Source organism: Lycium barbarum, chromosome 2 (genome assembly GCF_019175385.1).
Source record: "Lycium barbarum isolate Lr01 chromosome 2, ASM1917538v2, whole genome shotgun sequence".
Taxonomy (NCBI): domain Eukaryota; kingdom Viridiplantae; phylum Streptophyta; class Magnoliopsida; order Solanales; family Solanaceae; genus Lycium; species Lycium barbarum.
In genome coordinates, this window is record NC_083338.1 from 143342192 (window position 1) to 143354680 (window position 12489).

Genomic DNA, 12489 nt, shown 5'->3' on the forward strand with positions numbered 1-12489 from the left:
TGACTGGCACTCTTACATATTTCTGGTCAATTTCGTCAGTTACAATATAAAAAGTGACGTCCCCTATGATTGTTTACATTCTACTTCCTACAATAGATTACAAAAATTGTTTGTCAACAGCTACGTACAGATGTCTAAAGTAGGATCCAGTTTGTTTTAAAGATGATGTGATCAATGACACTGCCCATCATTACGTTAAATACTAACACACATGAAAAAGTAGAAAAGTTGTAGGAGCTCAACCCAAGAGTTGACACAAAATTAAACGGCCTCAAGTTGCAATTAACTGATCACCTGCACTTGCAAATTACAAGTCAAAAGGATCATCGATCTTAGTTAATGACTTTACAAAGTTTTTCTTTCTGCTTTTAACATATTGAACATCTGATGTTAGCTAAAATTGTACTATCAAATTAGACACAAATGGCTAACATGGCCTGAAGCGTGTACTACACCACTTTTAAGAAAGTGAAAATCCAAGTTTTCTTTTTATATTTTCTTTCACCTCCTATCTGCCGCCACCACTCCACCATATCCAATATCGGAGCATCCGAGAAGTGATAACAACGTTGGAATTGTACCAGATTCAATTTTGACTTCCCCTTCTTTTGGTAACGCCTTATTTTAACATTAGTTTTCTTTGCCACATCACAGCGTATGAGTGATGTCCACGCACTCTAGCTTGTTTAGTGTCCAAAATGCGTTCAATAGACGAACATTTTGAGCAGTATAAGTGTTTACTAATCCTAATTTAGGTGTAAAAATAAAAATAAAAATTGGACAAGTTTAAGGGACTATATATGTATTTTGCTAATTAAATTTTGAAGCTTATTACCTGAAGAATATTTCGAACAAAATATTCCGGCAAAAAAAATCATATACGTTATAAGAAAATTTGAGATGTCCTGGATTGAATATTGTCTGGAATCTATATATAATATAAAGCTAGGCATAGACAATTCTATGTGGCACCTCTCTATGGCCTCCATTGACATTTATCCTTTTTCTCTTTTTTTTTTGGCCTTTTCTCTATTTTTTTTTCGAAATACATTGCTCAATTAATGTGGAAGACATTTAATAAAATAAGTTACCAAGACCATTGTTCTTTTCCTTAACTTCTCACTTTTCATTTTCACCTATACTAAATGAAGAAGGAAAGAACGTGATGTAGCAAACTAAAACAGCCAGCATTTCCTTTCAAATTAATATCATTAATTCCTCTCATTATTCTTTTACCTAAAAGGCTATAACGTATAAGTGGGTTGTATATATATTAATTTGAAGTTTTTGAACTCAAAAATCATATCTTTATTTTGGTCTTTGTAAATGGCTGTTGATAGTGCTCATTGTTGACAGGCTGTGTTTCTAGGGAATGCCGTGAGCGAACACTGGATCTCAAATCCAAAATGGAGGTGTCGTATACAGTGTAAAGATGTATGGCATGTGTGGTTGTTATTTTTTTAATCATTTATATTCGAACATTAGAAATTTCGATTTTCAATAATTATATATCGAATAGTTTCTCCATATATGATTGGAAAATTCTTAATGCCTTATTTGGGTTTCGTTAAAAACGTTCATAGGGAAAGTTGAGCATTCGAACTTTCATTGGCTGACTTTTTGAACAATATTAGAAAAGAAGTTTAGTGTCCTTGAGAAATGCTCTAAGGTGCTGATTCTTCATCTTTTGATTGGTTTTTTATTTCATGTAATTATGTATTAAATCTTCTCTTTTTCTTTTTTACATGGAATTTGGCAGAGTATGAAACATGAAAACTCTAACAAAAAATTTTCTTGATCATCTCTTGAAGAGAAATGATAATGGAATTGGTTAACAGTGAGACGATGGAGGTATAGAAACAAAGCCAATTATATTTTTCTGCAAATTTTTCATAGCAAAATCTATTTTCAGCAAATTGTTTAGTCATCTCACCATCATGAAATGACCCATATTTTTATTTATTTTTCTCCTTGAACTTCGCTTTGTACATGATTTTATTCTCATTTTTGTGGTTTTTCCCTTACTTTGTTCTCTTAACTCATTTAGTATGAGTTTTCTTAATTGATCAATATACCAGTTATTTTCTTTAAAGTTTAGGATGTTGTTTTTCTCATTTCAGGATTAGATGGGAACCATCAAATTAGGTTGAAGCAATTTAATTTCAAATGCTCCGAATATGCATTTACAACAAAACAAAGGCACTTGAACGTTTCTCAGTGTATTACTACTTTTTGGTCTTTGTTGGGTTGGATTTTGAGCTATTAAAAATTATTGTGTTGGTTTAGTTGGGAGTTGAACTGAAATCAGTTAAAGAAAATGATCAAAAGCATATAGAGAGAATGTATATGAAATTTGATGTGCAAAAACATTTTCCACTTTACCTGTTATAACTATTGTAATAGTTTTATAGTAAATCATGAAGAAATATTTGATCAAATTATTTTCTTTTACACGACAAAAAATATTTAGTTGTACTTTTATTTTTCGAATAAATATATATGCTTTCAATAATTCTCTATTAATTAAAAGAAAAGGCAAAAAAAAGAGAAGAAAGATAAATCACTCTTGAGTCAAAGAGAGGTGCAGAAAAAGTGAAGTAACACCTCTCTTTGACTCAAGAAAGTGGTTTGTCTTTTTTCTTTTAGCATCTCTTTTCATTTTTTCTGTTAAATATATGTTAATCATTTCTTCCTTTCGCAACAATCATAACGGTGCAATTAAAAATTAATAAATAATCTCTATAAATTCTACAATATGAATATAGAATGTAAAAGGCTAATGGATTATTCAAGTGCAACTGTCTAGGCTTCTACAATTATTTTGCAATTAATATATTTAATTTGCTTCAGCCATAAATCGTGAGAGGTCAAGGGATTATTCATATCCCTTTTGTTCATACTAATTTTCTCCGAGAGACAATTGGTAGCAGGCAAATGCAGTACTGTACTCAGAGAGAGAAATAGAGTTCTTTTTTATCACTTTTATATTTGTTAGCATGTTAGTTTTATTTTTATCCATTTATTTTGTAGTTTTTATTTTTCTTGGTTGAAACAAATGTTTTAAACTAAATGCAGACATAATGTATATATCTTTAATTACTTATTTATGATAAAATTTTTATATTCAACTTTTTACAATTCTAAGAGAAACTATATTTCACAACCGCGCGAAGCGTGGACCTTTTTACTAGTAGTTAATGAATCCAAGACAAGCAAGATATACAGTGTGCTATCTTAGAAACTTAGATTGAGCAATAAATGATAATTGGTTGAATGTAAATATATTTTGATACACAGACTTACAGAGCAACCAATGATAACAACATTGACAAGTCAAAAGAATCTATTTGTCACACTCCATTTATCCCAAATGGGGTTCTTCTCTGATATCATAGGGCAATTAGTGATATTTGACTGAAATTTATATTGGTTGCATTTTGCAATTTGGTATGAAAAAAATCAACAACTTAGAGTACTGTAGTGTAATTTTTTTATATATAAATATGTTTTATATGTGTCATAAGCTCTACTGCTCTAGGATGCAAGTTAGTAGTTTTAGAGAGTTATACGCCCTACAATTTGGCAGTTCAAACATCAAGATCAAACATTATTTCCAATTCTGCTCTTCTAAAAACCTACTCTCTAAGGATGACTTTTAAGGAATTGCTCAAATAAAGTTTAATTTCACATTTATTCACAGGATTAGTTTAAATGTATATTGACAATGTAATTATTTTTAACAGTATCCGTTCATGTTATATCTATTTTAGCAGGTTACTCACATTATCTTTTAGGTAACTAATCTGCAGTTATCATAGGTAGTTATGTGTAGTTATTTCTTTTTTGACTTGATTGATAGAAAGATATTTAGATTGTCAATATATAACAATTAAACTCATATTCATTTAAACATATATATTACAGGAAGTGCTTGACAATCCATCAGGACAACATCGTATATTATATTTTCTTTTTTGCTTTCTCTAGTAAAAGAAAAACTCATCGACCAGACTAGTTAGGATTCGCATCAAGTAGCTCCACTAACGAAGGTAAAGCGTTCCCTATTGAGAAGTTTTTTCAAGTATTTGTCATGTTTTTCCTAAGTTCTTCTTTGGTCATACTTTTCTATTTTTTTTTTTTATCATGATGTAGATATGAATATCTAAAAATAATATACCAAAGAATAATTTGGTCAAAGACTATTGGCAACATTCCTGTTCATAATAGTATGTGACCGCTTTGACTAGAAACTAGAAAACTTATTCCTATATAATTTTAACTACAAACCTTTTTAGACATTAATTAAATAAACTTTCAAATTAACTACTAGTCCTATTTAGACATAAATTAAATTTATTCCTATATAATTTTAACTACAAGCCTATTTAGACATTAATTAAATAAACTTTCAAATTTACTACGAGTCCTATTTAGACATAAATTAAATAAATAAACTATCAAATTAACCACGAGTCCTATTTAGATATTAGTTAAATAAACTATCAAATATCAAAGCCTAACCTTTCAGATTTCCTACTCGAACTCTCAATTAATCTTCAAAGAGACATGAACAAATAATTCAAGATATATAACCAAGTCGTGTTCTTAGCCTTTTGCCGTTCTTCATCATCTCTTTTTTGTTATCAAAGATTTTCCAGTGCCAAATATTTACGTATTCTGTCACTTTAATCCTTCACGTTTTATTTGCTTCATCATCCAACCGAGTATATGAAAAGCCCCTTTATAAATCCATAACTGATTTTGATTGTCTCTCTGTATTTACACTTCATTTTTATCAAAAGTCTTCATTAATTATTTTTTGTTTATTACAGGATCATGAGTACTAACAAGACGGTTAATTCCAAAGGGAATGTCCCCTTTTCTTGGGAGAACAAGCCAGGAGTTAGCAAAATTCCAACAACAAAAAATTGTGCCACCAGTGATTTTTCACCAAAACTTCCACCACCACCACCATGCCCGGTGACCGAAAAATCAACGGTTGCACCTCCTCACCACCTACCATTTCCTCTGCCACCATCTAAAAGTTTTTTCAAGAAGCAAGATGAGTATGATCCATTCTACATGGCCCATAAAGAGTGCACAAAGAGCCCAAGAAAATGTAATAAGCCTTTAGGTGATTTAATTAGTAAGGATGATTCTAAATTTAGGATGACGAATAAGAAGAAGAAAAACATGTCAAGTTTCTCATGTAAGAAGTCATGCAGTGTGATGGAAAATAGTATTGTTAAAGTGTCACAATGAGCTTCCTATTTCAAGATCGTTAAGATCAGAAAAAGGGGCATGATTTGTTTTTTCCATTATTTTCCTTTTAGAGTTTGGCTCTCTTTTAAGGTACCATTGGGGATTATGATCTTTTGATTATATTGTAGCACAATTCAATTTGTCAGACCACTTTTTTAAAATTTCTCTTATGTTGTAGATTTCGTGGTATAAAATCTTTGCCCTTCCAGCGAGGCAAGATTTTTATTAATTTCCTGTTCTACGATCCGCATATGAACTTTGTTCTAAAAATACTTGAAAACTAAAAAGATATTAAATGGTTATACCGAAACCAAAAAAAGGACTATACAGATGTCATATGTATGCTAGATTAATGTGTCTCTATTTTCCTTTTGTATTTACCATTGACGACTAACCAATAAGCTTATTACTCACTAATATATGCAATATTTAAAGAGAAGAATTTAAATTGTAGTATTGATAGTGGTAAAAACCAAAAATACATAATCAGGTCACTTAGTAGATCATTACTGGGTGAACCGCTAACATCATCATACACAATTCAAAATGAAAAAATAAATAAAAATTGAACAAGTTTAACGGGTTGCGTATGTATTATGCCAATAAAATAAATTAAAGCTTATTACCTGAAGAGGATTCCAAACAAAATATTCCAGAAAAAAAGTCATGTATATTAGTATAAGAAAACTTGATATGTCACGGATTGAAAATTGTCTGGAATGGTTAATGAATCCAAGACAAGATAGTGTGCTATTTTGATATACAGACTTGCAGAGTAACCATTGTAACATTGATAAGTCACAGAATCTATTTGTCAGTTGTCACACTCTATTTATCCCCAATAGGGTTCTTTTGTCTTTTGACATGAGAGGTCAATTAGTGATGTTTGGCTTATATTTAAATTGATTGCTTTTTGTAATTTGGTATGAAAAAAATCACAAGCCAGAGTATATTTTTTGAATAGATAAATGTGTTTTATGTGTGTCAGAAGCTCTAGGAGGCAGGTTAGCTTAGTTATATTTCCTACAATTGCACCCCCATCCTTTAATTTGGCAGTTCAAACATCAAGATCAACATTATTTCCAATTTCATTTCTTCCAAAAACCTATTCTTAAAGGATGACTTTCAAAGAATTGCTCAAATTCAGTTTATTTCACATTCATTCATATCTAGGATTTAGTTTATTTATATTGGCAATGCAATTATTTTTAACACTATAAGTGCATATTATATCTATTGTAGCAGGTTAATTACCTTATCTTTTAGGTAACTAATCCGCACTTATCATAAGTAATTACATGTAATTATTTCTTTCTTGACCTGATTGATCTGTAAAAAGAGTTTTAGATTGTCGACATAACATATAACAATTAAAACTCATATTCATATTAAACATATCTATATTACATTAAGTGCTTGGTAATCCATCAAGACAACATTGTATATTTTATTGAGTTCGTTTTCTTTTTTGCTTTCTCTAGTATAAGAAAAATTCATCGGCCAAACTAATTGGTATTCGCGTAAAATAAATCCACTAAAAAAGGTGAAATATTCCCTACCAAGACGTTTTTAATTGATTTCAAATTTCAGTTGACATGACTACCATATAGATTGCTCATAATTCAGATTGCTAAATTGTGTCAGACACCAGTCCTCATTGTTTATTCAAAGAATGAATTGATTTTAAATTAATTAGCTGGGAATCATAATTTGTGCTGAAGAAGCACTTAATAATTGGAAATGGTAAAGTCATTGGATTCTGTTGATTAGGAACGAGAGATGCTAGAGTTGTTAAACCTTCTTAACAGCTTGCGGAATAGCAACTACTAACTGTTGGGAATAAAATAGACCCGCAAAAATAATATTCACGGTATTAGTGATAAACGCGGAACACTAAGTTATGGTTAAATCAGCAAGAATAAAATGCAGCAATAATGACACCAAGATTTTACGTGGAAACCCTTCTGAATAAGGGAAAAACCACGGCCAAGAGGAGCAGCTGATATCACTATAGTAAGGAATTTTACACTGTGTAGTCACGAGTATAAATACTCCAAAGACCACTACACACTCAAAAAGAAAAACACTCTTTTGATTTTTCCCACCTCACTACAATATCACTCACACTCTATTTTTCTTCACAGACTATTTTCTTACAATCTATGGAATACCTCACTTTGCTCTCACTCAGATGTATTGTCTGAGATTTTGGTGTGTATAGCAAATGATCTTGGTGATCTAACAAATGATAGAAAGTTTCCCTATTTATAGGGATGAAATGGAGCTATTGATGTCATCAGTGACATCACTTGAATGTAGAAAGTCAAGATGTTCACTATGAACACATTCAGTAGCCGATTTTCTCATTTCAACAATAGCTGCCAATTGTATATTTTGTCAAAAGGAAGAAAAAACTTTCTTCCTTAAAATAGGGGACTGGACCCCACAAATCTCCCCCTCCAGTCCCATTCACTTGAAAGAGGGTACACTGGCTTTTAGTTTGAGTGCATGCCGACAAGTTCTTTGCACAGTTCGAACTTGTCTCTCGATACCACCTTGGTCAGCATATCTGCAGGATTTTCACTCGTGTGAATCTTCTTGACTTGGAACAATTCGCTTTCCAATTGCTCACGAATCCAATGATATCTGACATCGATGTGTTTTGTTCTCGCATGGTACATGGAGTTCTTGCTCAAGTCTATTGCACTCTGACTGTCACAATAGACAACATACTCCATTTGCTGCAATCCAAGTTCTTGAAGGAATCTCTTGAGCCATATCATCTCTTTGCCAGCTTCAGTAGCCGCAATATACTCCGCTTCCGTTGTAGATAGTGCAACACACTTCTGCAACTTTGACTGCCATGATATAGCTCCCCCTGAAAAAGTAAACAAATATCCAGTAGTGGATTTTCTGTTATCAAGGTCACCTGCCATATCAGAATCTGTATAGCCCTTCAAAATTGGATTTGATCCTCCAAAACACAAGCATTCATCTGATCTTCCTCTTAGATACCTGAGTATCCACTTCACAGCTTCCCAATGCTCTTTCCCTGGATTTTCGAGAAATCTGCTAACAACACCGACTGCATGAGCAATATCTGGTCGAGTGCATACCATTGCATACATTAAACTTCCGACGGCAGAGGAATAAGGAATCTTGGCCATTCTCTGTTTTTCCTCTGTTGTTGTAGGACACATCGTTTTGCTCAATTTCAGATGACCAGGAAGAGGTGTGCTAACCCACTTAGCACTCTTCATATTGAAGCGCTCTAGTACACGTTCTATGTACTTTTTCTGCGACAAATAAAGCTTCTTTTCATCTCTCGAACGAGTAATTCTCATGCCCAAAATCTGCTTAGCATGACCCAAGTCTTTCATTGCAAAAGACTTACTCAACTGTTTCTTCAACTCGTCAATCCTGGAAGCATTTTTGCCTACAATCAACATATCATCCACATATAGCAGAAGGATGATAAAGTCACCATCAGAAAATCTTTGTACAAACACACAGTGATCTGAAGAAGTCTTCTTGTAGCCTTGCTCCCCCATAACAGACTCAAACTTCTTGTACCACTGTCTGGGAGCTTGCTTCAATCCATAGAGACTCTTCTTGAGTTTGCATACAAGATTTTCTTTACCTTTTGCCTTGAAGCCTTCAGGTTGTTCCATATAAATCTCCTCTTCTAAGTCACCATGAAGAAAAGCAGTCTTCACATCCATCTGCTCAATCTCCAAATCAAGACTAGCAGTCAAACCAAGAACTGTCCGAATGGAGGACATTTTCACGACAGGAGAAAATATTTCGTCAAAGTCAATACCTTTCCTTTGACCAAATCCCTTAACAACCAATCTAGCTTTGTATCTGGGCTTCAAGCTTGTGGGTACTTGGTTAAGTACTGAGACTTCCATGTACCAGACACCCAATGGAAAACCAAAAGAAACTACTAACAAGTATCATATACAGACCATTCATGACTAAGATTGTAAGATCTAATGAAAGCAAGAAAAAAACTCTTACTAAAACCAACGTGTGATTGTAATTTTTTTTATCTAAACTCTTCAAGTTCATCTTGAAGAAGAATAATTCAACATGTCTAGTACAATCTCATTGCTAATATCAACAAAAATTAAATCACCAACCACCTTACCAATTTCCCTTTTCTCCTCAATTCCACTTGACTCTTCAAAAGAATTCAACAGATCAAAATGCATTAAGTGGTTAATACTAGTTTCATTTATAGAATCTTGACTCCATAACATAATATTCTGTAATAGAAGCCCCCATAGTTGCTCAGCTCCTAAAATTCTCTGAAATTCTTCTTTCCTTTTCTGATTCTCCACAACTTCCTTAACACAGTCAAAAAGTAGCTGTCTTGATTGTTGCATTGCTTTCTTGTTTTTAATATACTGAGACTCAGGGCTTTTTTCCCATGAATTAGAAACTGATGGGGTTGAAAATTCCTCTTGTTTCTTTGCCTTGTGACATTCTTGTTCTGTTTTTTTTCTTCATAAAAAATTAGTTCAAGTTGAAGTTGTAAAATGTAAATGTACACTAAATTCTACAAAAGGTACTTACTTTTAACATTTGGAGAGTCATCATCAGAAGATTCAGTTTCTTCTAGAACTGACACAGGGCTGAGTTGCTTACTTTCTTCAAGAAAATCCAATCTTAGCTTTCTTCTGTCTTCAGTAACCTGTAATCTTATCAACAACCAATCTGAATTCATAACAGTGAAGTCACAAAACTAATTTTTGTCACATTAACTACTCAATTTTACATATGGTCACTGAACATTATCTACTATAACAGTTAAGTTAATTTTTTATTGAAGAATATCACCTATGAAGTGTCATATGCATGTTTAGTGGCTGAAAAACCAAGCTGTTTTACCTGTTTTTCGTGTAGACAGTTTCCATCTGCAGCTTGTGATGATGATGAATTATCTGCTTCTTCTGCATCACTAATATCTGAACAAGAATTGAACACAGTAGTGCTACTTGCTGAAGAAAATTTATCATCATCTGCAATATTAGTATTCTTGGTTGTAGCATTGTTGTGTTGTTCACTTGCCAAGTTCTTTTTTTGGTTATGGCTAATGGTAACAAGCTTGTTAAACACAGATTTTATTATCTTAGAACACTTAAGAATCACTTTTCTTCTCTTCTCTCCACCACAACTAGCTGATCTCTTCAAGAACTTAGTACTAGAATTTATAGAACAACACCGAAAATCGCCATCCAAAATAAAGTGTTTGCTTCTAAATTGACCTCTTTCAAGAAGATAGAGTTCTAAGGTAAATGGTTCTTGTTGTTCTTGAAGGAATTCTCCAAGCACCTTTGACATAATTTTGAACTAGCTATGTTATGCTAAAGGAAATTGATAGTAATAAATTTGAAAGATTAAATGCGAATTGCTGGACAGGGCAAAAGGATAAGCAATTGGGCATTAAATTGGGAGAGACAATATAGGCATCTCTTTCCAAGTTTTGTGACAGAACAAAATATTTGTTTGGATCAGAGAGATGAAGAGAAGAGAAGAATAGTCCTGCAGTTTTTAATTTAAAGGGATGGGTCATTGGAGTAAAGACAATAAAATTATTCGCTTTTGTGCAAGAATGGATTTTCATATTAAATTTTTTACCGAACATTTTGTGACCATGCAATCTGAAGTCAATGAGCTAGGTATTTCTATAGTTTAAGATACCAAACCTCGAGAAGGTAGTAGCCCTGGTGGTCCCATCCCCCCCCCTTTTTTTTTTTACACGGATGATGTAAATGTTTTTTATACTATCAGTGTAGTTTAGCCAATCTATGAAAATGGGTATTCTCAATAATATGTCCTTGAAGAGGACTTGAACCTCCATGCTCTTTAGGATGATATTTTGAGCTCACAATGTCTAATATCTTGTGTCATGTAGGGAATATATTCTAAAGTGGATATATTGATTGGGAGTCCGGAGCCTAAAGGTATAAAAATATACGGTATTTACCAAAAGGGGATGATCAAAAATTTATATACCAAAAGGGGTATATCGTGGATCAGCCCACGATATACCCCAAAAATTTTTTGCGGCTGTCAACAAAAATTAAAAAAAATAAAAATTAAACGTATAACGTGGACTGATCCACGTTTTACCTCTAAAGTTTTTTTTTCTTTTTCCGAGCATTAAAAAAAAATTGGTAAACTTTTTTTTTTTTTTTTTTGCAACACTTAGTGTGTTTTTTCATACTTTGACCAATGATTAGTCGTGTGTGAAGACTCCGAAACGTCAATATTTTATATAGAACATGATATTTTTTTCTGTGTACAATAATGTAGGCTCAATACATCAAGGATACGTAGACGTTTGGATAGTCATTTTAGGGGTTGAAAAGGTGCCCGAAATAAGTTTTGTTTGAAAAAACTTAGTGTTTGACTGTAAGGTTATTTTAGTCAACTTTATATATCGAGAAAATTAGTCAGCTTTATTTTCAAAAATTGAAACCGCAGAAGTGAAATTGACATTCACAACTACATTACCTCGAGAGTTTTACGTTGAAATCTATTGCGTATCATCATCTTATAAGTAAACAAAACTGAAAATTTTACGCCAATTTGGGGGAAAATCGAAATTGAATAGGATAAAAGGCGTTTTTTTAAAAATCGGCTTGGCCAAACCGCCTTATGGCAGCTTGTCCGCATAGATCTCGAAAAAATACGCAAGTTCAAAAAAAAAATCGCGTAAAACGGACATCCGAGCGCAAAGTTATGACCATCTAAAGTTTGACGACTTTACAACTAGTTTTTCTCCCTATATTTTTTAGAATTATATTTATATTCAAAATAAAGTTATGTCGTGATTAAAAAATAACACGCGTAAATCAAAACTTTAAAAAATAAAACACTTAAACCTTAAACAAAACTTACTTCGGGTACCTTTTCAACCCCTAAATATGACTATCCGAACGTCTACGTATACTTGATGTATTGAGCCTACATTATTTTACGCAGAAAAAATATCAAGTTATATATAAAATATTGACGTTTTGGAGTCTTCACACACGACTAATCATTGGTCAAAGTATGAAAAACACTAAGTTTGAAATTTTCAAACAAAACTTACTTCAGACACCTTTTCAACCCCTAAAATGACGATCCGAACGTCTACGTATCCTTGATGTATTGAGCCTACATTATTGTACACAGAAAAAAATATCAGGTTCTATATAAAATATTGACGTTTCG